This window comes from Gouania willdenowi, chromosome 10 (genome assembly GCF_900634775.1).
Source record: "Gouania willdenowi chromosome 10, fGouWil2.1, whole genome shotgun sequence".
Taxonomy (NCBI): Eukaryota; Metazoa; Chordata; class Actinopteri; order Blenniiformes; family Gobiesocidae; genus Gouania; species Gouania willdenowi.
This window is the reverse complement of record NC_041053.1, coordinates 7,378,845-7,394,689: the sequence shown is the minus strand read 5'-3', so window position 1 is coordinate 7,394,689 and position 15,845 is coordinate 7,378,845.

Genomic DNA, 15,845 nt, shown 5'->3' with positions numbered 1-15,845 from the left:
TGATAAAGGGACAGATGCTCTGACCCTGTATGGCAGAGGAGTGTTTGGAAATGTTGAATACAGGGTTAACTTTGTCCTTTAACCTTGACCTGGACAGCCTTTTCAGATCTGTCAACCTGTGGAATTTAGAAATGCGTGCACTGACGCTGTTTGAAGGACTGGTGAAGCTTCAGTGGTGCAGAAAACTGAGCTCCCAGTCACAGTGATAGCACACTGAGGAATGCAGAGGAATCTCTCATCAAGGACACAAGTCCGGCAGGCGACACAATGTGGCTGCTGTTCTCCTCAAGAGTGGAAGTTGCTTTAGAGCAACACCTATCTGACCTGCTCCTCTGTATGTAGGAGCCCTGTATGTTGGGCATGTCCAATGAAGATCAAATGTAATGTGCTTCCTGTGAGTCAAAATAAATAGGTTTTGTTGGTAAGAAGGTTGGAAGGGAAATGTGTAAATATGAACTGCATTAGCATGATAATATCACTGCAGGGGTCGATTGGCCATCAGGAGTACCGGCTCTGCCTTGCCTTGGTAACTCTACTGGGCCAGACCATGTCGGTGCAGACACAAAATGAGTAGGAGACAAAGAGGTAATGGTTATTCAACCCAGCCAATGACGACAGAGAGGGGTGAGTGACACACTTCAGCAGGAAAAAAAAGCAAAAAATGGAGAATGCAAATAAAAAATGAAAATGTGGAGCAGATAAATTAAGAGACAAGTTATATCCTTCTTAAGAGCAAGTAAGCTGAGAAAGTTAATCGAAGGCTAGCCTCTGGCACATGAATAAATAAAGTTAAAAAAAACACATGGCTAGTAGTCTTTTAAACGATAGCAGTGGGAAAACTGGCTGTTCTGGAGTATTCTGACCTGTCTTTTCCAGGCCAAACCGGCCTGTGGTCGGGATGGCAAGTTGGCCTTCCAGCTGAAACATACCTATCGTTAGAAAAGGTAATTAATTGATTATATTGATACAAGGAAATAATACATTGGATCTAAGCACAGCAGACTTTATATAGATGTGTTTTATAAAAGGCTTTTGATGATGAAAACGTTACGGTCCAAAGTCTGCCTGTCTGTGACCCCATTGTTACATGCCAGCAGACAACAAAACATAGCATGGCCGAGAAGCCAGCGAGCGAGAAATGTTCATTTCATTTATTTGTTGTTGGGTTTTTTTTGAGCAGGGACAAGAAAACAAAAAACTAAAGGAACAAAAAGATTCTTTGTGTACAAGGAAACTTCAACAGAGAAACAATTTTTATTCAAAATAATAGATAAGATCCATGTACACAAATAATTGTAATAATATGTCTGTTCAAAAGGGAGTGGGAAGAAGAAAGACTTTTTAATCCCACCCCCATTTCTTCATCAAGTTTCATCTTTTTGCTTCCGTCTGTTTGGACTTCTAGAAATACACAATACGTACTAAACAGAATAGGAAAAAATACAAAAACTGACTAATAATCAGTAACTATAGATATACAAGAATACAAAGAAAAAATACCAACAATGGTAATGCATTTAATTCAGTTCAATTCACATTTAAAGACAACACTAGCCATAGATGTAATCAGTATACTAGTTGCATTAAGCCCCGCCTCCATCCTCACTGTACCGTGGCCAGACCATACGTTTATGAAGTGATTTAAAACTCTGTTCAATGATTTTACTCCACGTACAGACAGACAAAAGCTCTTCATGGTGCTTTCAATCTTGGGTTTTATAACATTTCCAAAGCCCCTGGTTCCATTTTTAAACGCTTTAAACAAAATTAACTATAAGTGTAATATTTCACAAGGTCATGGATTTTCAGTTACTTAAGAGATTATTAGTGTGTGCTAAATATTCAGTCTTATGTATAATACTTATTGCTCATTTTTGTAATGGGAGTAATGGATGTATGGAACTTTGATAATTGTTTCCCCACACTTCAATACAATAAGTGAGACAGCTGTAGCTGAATGTTCTAGCTACCATTGGGGTCTAGTGTGTGGAAACACTTTGGCTTTTTGCTAAGACGGAAATGTTCTAAAAGAGTTGCTTGCTGTTTTTACAATATGTAAAGGTCAATTAAAAATACCACGACAACATGACAAATCACTCCAACTACCTACTAATGCACCAGGAGGTTTCATGCGTCAACCATCCAAGGCACCACTGGCAGCGCAAGGTAACGTCAGCTCTTCAGGCCTTGCTGTCATGTTAAAACCACTGCTCATTGAACCTGATCAGATGTTGGTTGTGTTTTGTTTTTGACATTCATGTTGTATTATTTAACGTTGAAAAGACAAGCAGAAATGTCAGGTAAACTCACTGTCATATGTAATGTTATTATTGAAAATTAGAACAGAAAAGGTTAACATCCTGTTAATTTAACAAAGTGTTGGTTGCACTTTATTCAAATAACATACATTTTATTTGAATACATTTGCCACTGTGTTTACTTGTTTGTTTGGATCAATTTATACCTGATTGCCTTACAAGAAACAACAGGAATCTAGGAAAGCTCACCTCCTGTGTCTAGTATACAAGTGTTTATTTTACAGCCACATTGGTTGAATTATTATTTTGGCTCAAAGGTTTTCGAATTGATTTGAAGTCACCAAATCTTTACACCCATGATTGAGAGGTTGTGGGTTCGATCCAGAGGCTATACCTGTCTATGCGGCAAAGTGTCCATTGGCAAGACACTGAACCCTAATGCTGCATTCACACCAAACGTTCCGCAGGTTTCGCAGGACCAAGAAACATCCCCATTTGCAAAGACCCGCCCACCAGCGACACATCCAACTCGTTGACTTTCACTGCCTGCTGAAGCGAGAAGCTGCACTCCTTTTTCTCCTTTCATAAACTTAAACAACGAGTGAAAAAAGCTGGTGTGATTAGCAGCTAATGCTATCCTAGCACAGTGCCGACTTTCAAAGATGAAAACTACAGAGAGAACTTTTACCTGCTACTACCACCTCCTCACTGATTCTCCTCCACACCTAATCCTTCCTAGTCCGGTCCCGGTTATAAAGGCCGTGTCATACAGCACCAGGTGGTCACACAGCTTCTACTCCATGGTTGAATGGGTGAACAGACCGGTGTCCGTGTTGACGGCCTGACGTCATCATCAACAAAGACTCTGATTGGCTTTCGTCATGCAAAACAGCAGCAGAAGTTCAATATTTTCAACTCTTGCGAATGTGCGAATATGACAAAAAAAATCGGGTGCGCGCTCGCACGGCAAACGCTCTTGATGCGCGGATCAAACCGCACCGCCGCACAGGAAAGATTTTGCATCTGGGACACATCTATCCATTGACATTGTATGTAATCTGGTCACACAAACATTTCGTGACGCATTCGGTGTGAAGTTGCTCCCAATGGTTGACTAGTGCCTTGCATGGCTGCTCTGTCCCATTGGTGTGTGAATGTGAGCATGAATGAAATCACAATTTAATCTGCTTTGGAACTACTTTGTCATAAAAGCTCTATATACTGTAAATCATGTCCATTTACCATTTTCTCGGAATTTCCTAAAATTTCCTGCCTCTGACTATTGCTGCACAGCAGTTAAAATGTGCTGTTGTCTGATAACTCTATCTCAAACATTCTTTAGTTTCATCATAGACCTACTATCTGTCCTCAGCACACTTCCAAACATTTCTGTCAGAGCTCATTTCTACCTGCTACAATTCAGCGTTCTTATTCCTAATTGTCTCTATCCTGGTCCCACCCAAAGATATCCTCACAAACTTCTCCTCTGTATCCAAAACAAACATTATAGCTTTCCCTTTCACTCTGGAAAGACCTTTTTCCACACATATCCTTGCCACTCATCTCTATTCTCCATTCAATGCCCGCACATTTTTCTTTGGTGCTTTATTTGTTGAACTCGTTGTTTGACCCAAAGTTATTAAAGTCATTCACCCATCATCACTAGGCATTAAAACCCTTTCCCCTAAATAGTCACATGTATTCTGTTTTACTTCTTCTCACCTTCATTCTCCCACTCCACATTACAAATCCCCACTGATCCAGGTTCCGGCTTCCTACTTAACTTGCAGATATATTATGAAATAAAAACATTTATTCATTAGGGATGTAACAATTAATCGTGAGGCAGTTAAAAATCGATTCATAGGTATCACAATTCACATCGATACTGTAAAAATTGAATCGAAGTACTTTTTTTAACCAGTAGAGGGCGCTACCCAGAAGTGTTGGTGGCGGGCGGAATCTGCTACTACTTTCTTTCTGGCCACCTTCTACTTTTAAACATGTTCATAAATGATTCCTTACCCCTTTAGCACCGAAAAATATCTGTAATATTACGTGAATATCTGTAAAAGTCACATTTTTCTATTAGCTCCATCTGCTAGCATAGCATCTCTTCTTCACTGCAAGATATCTGCATGCCAACCGACCACTGGGTTACCAGCGCCCTCTGCTGGTCCAAACAAATATCTGACCTAAATACAGTGCAATGACTTTATTTTATTTTTTTAAGTCCAATTGTTAAGGCACAAAAGACATTTTCAGTTGCAGTTTTAAAAGGAAAAGGAACTATTATGTAGTTTTGCATTGTTTACTATAGAACCAGAATTTAAATGAATAGCCTTCTTCTTCATTTGTATTATTCCTTTATTTATTTCATTCAAGATTTATTTTTAGTTAAATTGCATTGTTTTGAATAGTTCATCAAGGGATTCTTTTGACAATGAAAAATAAAAGGAAAACAGTATAGTTTTTATAGTTTTTTTCCCCAAAAAAATAAAGGAAAATTTTTCAGTCATTTTTCTACAGTCCCATTTTGTAAAATAAATCTTGAGAGAATCGTATCGTGAATTCAGTATCGTGAATCGTATCGTTCGTTGAGTGAACCGTTACATCCCTATTATTCATTATATTCTATTCACCTCTATTAATTAATTATCTGTTCCTACATATTTAAATGTTTTATTGTCATTCAGGTATAGTAAAGATGCAGGAGGCATCCTCATTAATGTTATTTGAGTAGTTTTTATGTGTTTTATGCCTCATTTATGAATTAAAAGCCTGTTTTTAGTCAGGTTTGCCAAAATTCCTAGCGGGCACTTTTAATCATCATCTCCTGCAGCCTTCTGCTAACTTAACTTAGGGTGTCTAATTTAAATTTTTTATGGTTTTACACACTAATGATATAAAACTCGGAACCTACAAATACATTTAGGAGGTACCTGTAAGGTAAAGACGCCTTGTTGCCCATGCCTTCTATGCTTAAGCCTGATATATGCTACCACATCCTGACCTACGCTGAAAAGAATGGTTTAAAAACATGCACTTTATTCTTCAATATAAGCATATGCCACATGCAAACAAAGAATAAAAGTGTATCGAGCTGTAGACTTAAACATAGCGCCATGTCTGCTCCTCTGGCAGCATGTCGTCAGGATTTTTGGGAGGTGCACGTAAGGTTATGGCGTGCACACCTTATGGCGTCAACCTGATGCAGTAGCATATATCAGGCTTTAGTCCCCTACTCTAACAATAAGGATTACAGAGCCAATCTCTGATGGACTTCAACTTTAACCTGAAATCAAACTGAGAATGAAACTTCTAATACACCAACCATGAAACACTTTCAACAGCAAACTCTTCATTGCGTCTGTTAAACCAAAAGTCTAATATTCAATCTGTCTCCTGTCATGGGGATGATTTGCAGTTCTTTGTATTCATGTGTTTTGAGGTTGAAAATGGTTCCGTTCACAGATGAGGCCCCTACAGAGCATTTGACAGCCAGCGGAAGAAACAGCTTCAAAGCTATAACAACAGCTGCCTGTGATTCATCTTCAGTTTCCGAACCATTTTTTTTGCTTGTCAGACTTAATTGAATTGTTCATGCTTTACCTGCTCGTTCCACTCCAAGAGCTGCAAAGGACTTTGGCAAATGGGTTTTTTTTTCAAGGGTGACATTTAGGTAAAAATGCGCAACGAGCATGATTACACTTTTTGCACTAAATGTGTCACTCATGGCTGAGTTTCTACCTAATTGTGCTGTGTCATTTAAGAACATATTACATTATAGAAACTGTTTGTGCTGTGCTGGTTCAACCCGGAGGATTCCAGATGATTGCGTTCATACCAGGCTCATGACAGCAGGCATACCTTAGATTTTCATGGAGTTTGTTCAGTGGTATTGAGCACAAGTTAAGGCCTGTAATAGCTTCATATTGTACAAACAAGAGAGAATCTCTTCAGCCCGTTTTCTCCTGTGCAATAAATAAATGTGTAAGTTACGCTGATGAACAGAGACATGGTGTCTCTGCCCTGTGTGATGCCAACACGGTGGGCCGTTGGATCAAAGCTGCTGTGACTGGTCAGCCAACGTGCTGTGAGGGCCTCATGACAGCAGCTGAGGCATTTATTTAATAAGATCACAGGGTTTACTCTGAACACTTTAATCTGATAATTGGCTTGAAAATCCAACAAAGCATGCTAGCTCCCAGCAGCTGGGCCATCATGGTTCTTGGAAAGCAAAGAAACTGAAGCCTGTTCAGAGGAAAGACAAAGAGTTTCCCTCTTTATCTCTTTTTTCTTCTATCCAGACATATTTATTCAATTCAATTCAACTTTTTTTATAGGAAGAAATCTCCATCGGAACCAGGTTCAGAGGTGGCAGCAATCCGCTTCGACTGGTTGGGGTTAGTGAACAGAGGGACAAACAGAATAGGATAGAAGGATAGTCCAAACGAGTGTTCCAGGCTAGTTGAGCCGTGAAACATTGATCAGGAGCCGCTATGTCAAGCATCAAGACACCTGAAACAGAAAAGAGAGCGGAGGGCGAGGAGAAGGCACAGACTGTAGGGAACTTCCAGTAGACCAGCAGACTGAGAGCAGAGTGATCTGCCCACACAATAGGGCACTAACAGGTTTCTAAGATACACAGGAGCTTGATCATGTAGAGCTTTATGATCACTTTGCCTATTTTTTTATACATGTCCTGCTAATACAACTGTCAGTCCTCTCTCCATCTTCACAATCAGGTATAAATCAAAATTAAAATTCTTGGCCAAAAACAAAAATGAAAAAAAATCAAGGCTGAAAACCGAAAAAACTAAATACATTATTATGCAAATTATTAGTCCCATTGCATTTATGGCTCTGAATGTGTACTAACTTCACTAAATTTAAAACATTTCAATTGTATAAAACAATATAAATGCTTCAAAGAATAAATCAATTAAATATATGAAAATATTTATTTAGCACTGATATTCCAACAATGCACAATATCAAATAAAAAAAAATAATGTTTAACTTGACCTACTCATACATTAAAGAACAATGTACAGGCCAATAACTGGCTGAGCTGCTGAAAGTGAGTCAACTTAAGTATTTTCTCTCATTAAAACACAAAGTACATTGAAGTTCTTGATGAAAATCAGCTTCTTAACTTTATTTACTATCCAAGCATGTTGTTGGAGACGGACACAGGTCGTTTGCTCCGTGTGCTTTGATTGCGCCGTAGATCATTTCTTGTGCACACTGGTTTAATTTCAATCCCATCCAAGTTAGGATTTTTATAACGTGGACCAAGTCCAGTTATGATAAAGTCCAGATGTGATAAAGTCCAGACGTGCGCTGACAGACTCTGAAACCAGATGCCATCGATGAGCAGCGTGTGGTCCATGTTGATTGGAGGGCTACACGTGAAACAGAAACATAAAACACACTTACGTGCCTCGTCAGCTCTGCTTAGAATACGCTTTAGTGCTCAGATTTATGTAGAGTAACTAAACCCCTGCTTTCTGCTGAGCTGCCACTAGGAGGGAAATTCAAAAACTGCCTTGATTATGGGCGTTACTGCTGTAGCAGTAAGACACGCCCACTCTGGCACTGCAGTAACATCTGTGATGAAATTCAACAATCACACACACAATCCCCACATATGGCTGACCCACACACACACAACAATATAACACTATCACTGACGCAGAGACAGACGGGAATACACACATGATGTCTCTGTAAATATACAGATAATTAATAATCCCTCTGATTAGTACAGAATCTGCTCTTTTTAGAGTCAAATACATCATGACTGAAGAGAGGAGTTCCTGTCAATCAATGCTCACTGAGGGCTGTGATTGGAGGAAACCCTCCTCCCTCCTCTCAGCTTTTATAGGCGAGGCGGGGCCAACAGTGAAAGTTGATGACTCAGGGTAATCTAAAGAATTTGTGTCAGCCAATAGCAAAATTCAATTGTAATAGCCGGTGTTCAACCTTTAGTGGCCAGTAACTCTGACATTTTACAGCTAAATACGCAAAATTAAAAAAACTTTTACAAAAAAGGTTAAAAGTTGGACTAGGATCAATCAACAGCACTACTTAATACCCAAATACATATGTATTCAGCAGAAATAGCAGAGGGTTTGGGGTTTAGTTACCCTTTAAATACAGACACTCAATGTGTTGGCCCGTTTCCAGACAAGCGCACACGCTGTTTCTCGCGAAAAGTGTTTCGGTGGCTTTCAGTGAGTCACTAGTGAAAACAGATATTTTCATTAGCTATAGTTTGAACCAACAAAGATCAGTTTCCAAGGCATATGATTTTCCTCTGTGCCCTCGGTACCAGGCTCACCTACAGGGCACGATGGCCATCTGTTCAGCTTGGCTTATCTTCAGCATAACATCAAACCTGCTTGGCTCCAAAAGTTGCAACAGTAAGAGTAAAAACTACATGCATCGTTAGCAAAATCAAAACAGAGAGAGGCAAGCTGACTGTGATGAAATCCATCTGCAGAGGTAGAAAATGTGTCTGATCAAAACATGGACGTGCCGAGGCAGAGCCTGAAGGAATCCACTGATAGAAGTCATCCCAAAAACTAGTGGAAGCTCCAGCAATTAGCCACATGTCACTGCCTGAAGAAGACATCCCATAAACTCAGATACATGAAAACCAGAGGCCCATCTGTTAGTTTGATCAGTCAGATAACGGCTGTTTCAGAGGAGAATCCCTTGTTGACATTGATTCCCTTCATAGGTTGCACATAAATTACATCAAAATATGTTTCCACAAAATACAGTATATACTAGCTTTTGCATGTTTTAACAAAATTGGAGAAACGTAGATTTGTGCTTGTCTTTTGTTAAGTTTTAAATGAATGATTCTTTGCTTTTTTACATCCCTCGTGACCACTATGAAGCTGTTATAACATGTTTGATACAAAGGAAACTTATCCGGGACTTGTATTAATCATATTTTAAACACATTTTTATAAAACCTCTTAGTTGGGTGAATTGTTCAACCTCAAAATATTTGATAAAAGTTCAAGAACAGTGTGTGCTGAATATTTGGTTGACTAAATGAAACCAGAAGGGGAAGGCTACTGAAGGGGTGCTGCTGGAAATCAGGAGAAATTGTGTTTGTTTGGTAAAACTGGAGATAAAACAGAGCTGTCAGTCCACTTATCACCAAAGGAAGTCTCAAAAAGGTTAGACAGACACACAGCTGTTACATGTTAGGCATTCCAAAAACAGGCATATCACACCAGAATGCTGAAGATATCAAGACACCATCAAAGACAAGACACAAAACCATTACACCACATCAGGTGGATCACTCCTCAGAAAAGCTGTTTCTGTGGAGGAGATGGAGAGGAAAACCAGTCTTGTTGTTTGGGCACGGGAACAAATCTGCTGTAAAGGACTGGGTAAACAGTGTCAAATATTTACAGCCACAGAGCCTGTGTTCGCACTGACATTCTTCTGTTTGCATGTCCCTCCCCAGACACAAAGACACTCTGGTTTCATTGACGACTTTGTAAGTAGAAAGACACACCCCCCACCCTGCATATCCTCACTCGACCCTTTAAACCCGACTTTCCCAGGTCCTCTTCCTGGGTCATTTCGGGATGCTGCATAGCATGTTGCCAGCTTGTTCTTTTGCATCAAATATGATGAACAGGCATGTAAAACGATGCAACATCTAAAGTCTGCACTTGGATATTTCAAAAATATAATTTTGTTACAACAATGTGGTATTTTTAAGCCCTCAAGCATTTAAAAGTTTTATAATTTACAATCAAAGTCAATCTGCTTTCATGTATGTATTTATTTCTATTTTTGTTGTCTATGTATATCCTATTCCAGTGTTTCAGTGTTTATAAACAGAAAAAAACATAATTAATTGTTTGCTTTTATAAATATCAAGATAAAACTATTATTTTTATGTTTTGTAGTTATTTAAAAATATAACTAATGTGCAAAGAACACCATGTAAATATCTCATTACTGTGAAATGATTGATTATTGGGCTGGTAATGCAGAGGCCCAGACCCCCAAAGGGTCAAAGCAACATTTACAGGCATTTATAACAACCAAAGCATTCAAAAAGAGATATTAAACACAAGAAGCTCAGAGGAAACCACATGGACAATGCATTATAATCACAATTATGCTCATGGACAATTTGTAATCTCCACTGTGGCGAACAAATCCATGACAAAATTCCAATGGAAGAAATACCTTTTTAGAACCCATTTTTTTATTTTTATTTTTTTATGTATTTGTTCAAGTCAAACCATAACCTGAACCCTAACCCTAACTTTAGCCATAACCCACTTTTTGAAATATCTATTGAAAATATGGATTATTGTTCATGGTTTCTTTTTTTTTTTTACATACTACAATTAAATGTCCAATAGCTCCTATGTACCCATAATAAAATATATTCATGTCAACTTTTTCACAGCCTTTTTTTTTGGAGCAAAAAGTTTTAGAACATCTGATTTGAACTAAATCTAAATCTAACAATAACACAAGCAAGTACATAAGCAATTAGACAAATCAGATATAAATACCTGGGACACTCAGATTAACACTAAAAAAAACAGTTTGACCAAAAAACACAAAATCTAAATCAATAACGAATAAGAATAATTCTGGTTTAAATATTAAACTTAATACACATTAAACAAATCATATACATATACCAAATAAACAGACACAATAGACCAGTAAATGATAAAAAAAATAATAATAACTCAATCAATACATCTTAAACATAATTTGTATTGCTTTAAATCAACAGTAAATGTCATCTTTAACTACAATAATTGATCATTTGATTTCTAAATGTCAAACATCTTCTAATTAAAAGAATACTGATAGATATAAACTTTTGAAATCTATGCTTCGATCTATATAATTTGTGTATGTCTATCTTTGATGAGCTCATGTTTGAAACTGATAATCATAAATGTCTTAGTATCATAATCAAAGAAGACACATGTCCCTGCCATGTGCCAGCCAAGGAAGGAGAAACACTAGATAACAACATTCAATAAAAATGCTGAGAAAAGTACGTTTGGGCCGAGGAGTGAGTTGATCCTGACGCCCACAGCTGTGTTTTAGACGAGTGCCTGTTTCTCTTATTCTGTTCATCTGTAATAAACTGATTGATTGATTCAGCAAAAGCAAACCTCAGACTATGTTTCTCTTTATGCAATCTCAGGTGCTGAATACGAGAGTATCTCAAAACTCTAACACTATGCATGAGACTGCCATGGATTGGTGCCCTGTCCAGGGTGTACCCACGCCTAACGCCCAATGAGAGCTGGAAATTGGGACCAGCAACCCTGAATAAAGGAGCAAGCGGGTCAGATAATGGATGGATGGAGACGAGACTGCATGAGCGTTGAAGAAGGGAAAGTTCAAAGAGAACGTTCTGTCACATTTTGGAATGTTCTGCAAGATTGTGTCGAATGTTAGCGCCAAGCTCTGATACAGCAACTACAATGCTGTGATATCAAGTGAAGAATGGAGAATCTGGTGCGTGACGTACTTGTGTGTTTTTGTATGCTTGTGTTTGTTTGTGTGTATACAATTCAGTACACAACAAGAAGCAACTTCTGACTTTTGGAGGACTCACTACTTGGTCCTCCAAAGTAGGACCAAGTAGTCCTACTTTGGAGACGGTGTAGTCCGTTTAGATTCAGCAAACTAAACGGACTACACCATCTACTGACTGCCTACTGAAAGGCCATAGATTTGTACGGGAAAGTTGTTGTTGCTAGGAAACATTTACAATTCGCTTCATTTACAAACAATTCACTTGGCCAACAGGAAGTCTTGAAAATGAAGGTTGGATGTTAGCATGTGTGACATGGCATTGAGCCAAATAAATATCTGTCACAACTTCATTTAGTTGAAATTAAAATGTATTTTATATTATATATGTATATGGATAGTTTGTGGGGTGGTGATCTAGGCCTTCTTTAACTCCCATTGGTGCTGCCGTCCTGGCTGGTCCTTTGGGACCGGGGCAATGCCTGGGTACCTGCGCGCACTTACACACTGGTCGTGGATGCACTGACATGCCTTAGGCCAGGGGTCTGCAACCTTTACTCTCAAAGGAGCCATTTTGCCTAATCTCGCCAGGATTGAAGTCCTTCCGAAGCCGTAAAAAATACCTTCTCAAGGAAAACAATACAGTGTATAAAATGCTATGCAGTTAAAATAATGTCGAATAATTTTTAGAGTTAATGGATTTGAAGAGCTACAAAAAATAACTTGATCATGTCGGTCAACACATGCTAATTGCTCATTTCTTGCAGCATATCAAGCATACATAATAAGCTGGCATGTTGGCAATGAAATAAATCTTTCCCCACACAAATACAATCTCTATTTTCTTTCAGAATAGTCTTTTTGTTAGTTTAGTTATCTTAAAAGGAATTTAAAACCTTGGTTAGCCACAGGGGCAATGAAAGTTGATGGTCTGTCGTGGATGTGATTTATTTTGAGGTTAAACAACTGTTTTATCAGATTTTTATTTTAAGTTAATGGCATTAATCATCAATACCCTCTGTAAGAAATACCAATTCATTGTTTAATTTTTGATTTTTTTTTAAAGCTATCGGGAGCCATTGCAAAAGAGTTAAAGAGCCACATGAGGCTCCAGAGCCACAGGTTGCAGACCCCTGCCTTAGGCTTTGGGATAAGCTTATATTGGGCTTAACCTTAGATACGTTGATCCCAAATATGAGTTCTAGATGTATGCACTCACCCTTTCACTCTAATCACAGCCTCCATCATTATACTTAAAGGAGCAGTATTATGAATAAAATCACAGTATAATGGTTTTGCTAGAGTGATATACATTCCTTTAGCCTCATTCAGAGGGCCAAAGTTATAAGTTCTGTTTCCTAACCCTTCCTTAAACAGATGGATGGTGATGGTCACAATTATGCAGTGAAATAAATACATCTTTTTCACTGCATTAATAAAACATGCAAAGCTGTCATAAAAAAAGATTGCACTACATATAGTGTTGACCTTGGACAGCATGTGCAAAAAGGTGAAAACAAAATATCACCATAAAAACATTACAGGTGCTCAGCACTTTTTATCACCTGCAGTTTTCCATGGTTCACTAAAAAAAAAAGAAATATATATATATATATATATATATATATATATTGGTGATTCTGCTTAAGCATTTAATGTAGCATCCCAGCTATAGTTAGTGTTTTGTTTCTGTCGGACTGAGGGATACCAGACCTGCTGCTGCCACTTTTTACAGTATATATGCAGCTGTTCATGAAAAATTACTGACACTGTTTCCCTATAAAATAAAATAGCAGGGTTACAAAAGCACTGCCAAGCTCAATATGTTTTTTTTTCCTAATTAACACATGGAGCAAGTTGTATGGTCAGATACATTTCTCTGTCCTTTGTATTCAAATTAAAGCTGCTAATAAGGTCATGTAAAGCTGTTTCTGCATATTTCTGTTGAAGTCTAAGTATATTTCCACTGCTCTTATCTTTCTCAAATATCTACTAGTGGATTTTATGAGTCACACTCAGCCAGCGCTATTCAAATGGTGAGGGGATCAGTCAGCCAATAGCGTGCTGGAAAAAGTCAAAAAGACACTTAAATGTGGCTGCACTCTGCATTCTTTCCTTCATCAGGAATTCACTGAGGTTTGGCTGTGCATTTTTTTACGGGAGCCTTTTTTCCTGTTTGCCTAGGAGCAAGCAGGCCATCCTCTTCTCTCCCTGTGAGCTCTGAATAATAGAAGTTACAGACGGGCTTTGGAAAAAAGCTACTGGGTCAAGACAGAAAAGCCTAATTTTTAAGCTTTACGTTCCTCCACTTTCTCAAAAGAGTTGAGAGCTTTGGAGCAAATATTACAGAGATTTATGATTGTTATGCAGATGAGCCTCAAGCATCGGTTTAGAGGTTTGTCCGCTCTGCATGGAAACTGGATTTTAGCATGATACAGTTATTGTTCTCGGCCAGTATCCAACCCACAATCAATTGAAGCAGTAAAATTAAATAACATGTCCAGAAAAGCATCACAGCAATGCCAAAACATCTCAGTGTAAAAGTGTTCAATCACACATACAATCCACAACTGCAGCCTTTGGCATATTGCCAGAATGCAGCGAGCAAAAATAACCAATCAGAGCCAGGATTGTGTTTGATGGGCTGTCTGACAGCTGTTGCTCACAGGTCCCGCCCCTTTCCCGAGGCTGGAGAGCCGTCTTTTTTACAGTGTATGGTCTGGAGGAGTAGAAGATGGAATTGGTGACTTTTCTGCTTGAAAATGTATTACTGCTGCTTGATTTATATTATGTTTGATTTGTAATTGTTACACTTGAAATCTGTGGCGCTGCAGTAATGTGCTTTTAACAGAGCATGTTATATTTCTGTGATGTTGCTGTCAGACTAACGTTAGCTTGTTAGCTCCTCTGAGGGAGGGACTTTGGAAAGTTTGGAGGCAGGACAAGAGATCAGAGTGAAGGGAGGGGGAGAGAGGGATCTGAGAGTTGCGGACCGCACCTTTATGTAATCCTGATAAAAACTAAAAAGCCCAAGCACAAAGTCCAGATCTGCAGTTTCAGTTCACACTCATCCAACACACCTGAGGACCAGGAACAGCTAAATAAAACAGAAAGAGTGTAGAAGACAAGGCTGATCTAAGGCATGATAAGATCAACTGAACTCCCATCTCAATCTATATCAATAAAACACACACAGGATCAGGGCTGGTGTCCTGGGCCTCAGCTATCTGTTGGTGTCTCTACAACCAAGGTTACGCTAGATTTTTAGTTGTCATTTAGTCTGTCATTTTAACATGACAGGGTCATAAAAACCCCATCGGAATGTCCCTCACTTTAATTTTCAAAATTACACAAACGACATACTCAATAGCAGGGCTGTGCGCCATGGACTAAAACTCATATCTCAATAATTTTTTCTCAACATGGCGATTTATGATATAAATCTCTGACCAGAAAGACAATTCTATCTTAAATGTACTGATGCAAAATGCCACACAGACACATTTATTAACAGACATTTGATTTGGTTGATCAACTAAGGATGTTCAATGTCAAATATTTACATATTGGAAAATCCAATATGGTGATGTCAGTCATTGTTACTGTCAAATAGGCATCATATTTATAATCCCTGAGGTCCAAAACCTTAAAATGTGTTTTTGTCCAACTGTTGGCTTTGGCTCCCGCCAGATTTGAATTCAGCAGATCAAAAACTGCAAGTATGTCAATTCTTCTCCTAATAGACAAGACTACTATAAGAGACAGCACGAGTGAGTGAGTTTTATAGTGTGGATGATTAGGGGAAATCCATACTGTGCTTTTTATGTTGTTCTGAGAAGTAGTGAAACCTGCAACTCCTAAAACAAGTATTTTAATACAAAATAAGCTGTAAAAATACATATATCAATGTAGGCAATATTGTAATTTTCCATATCACCAAAATGTAAAACTCTATATATCTTGAATCTCGATATATCACCCAGCCCTACTCAAAGGCATTTCATTTTTATTCATTTTTATCAATATTCAGTC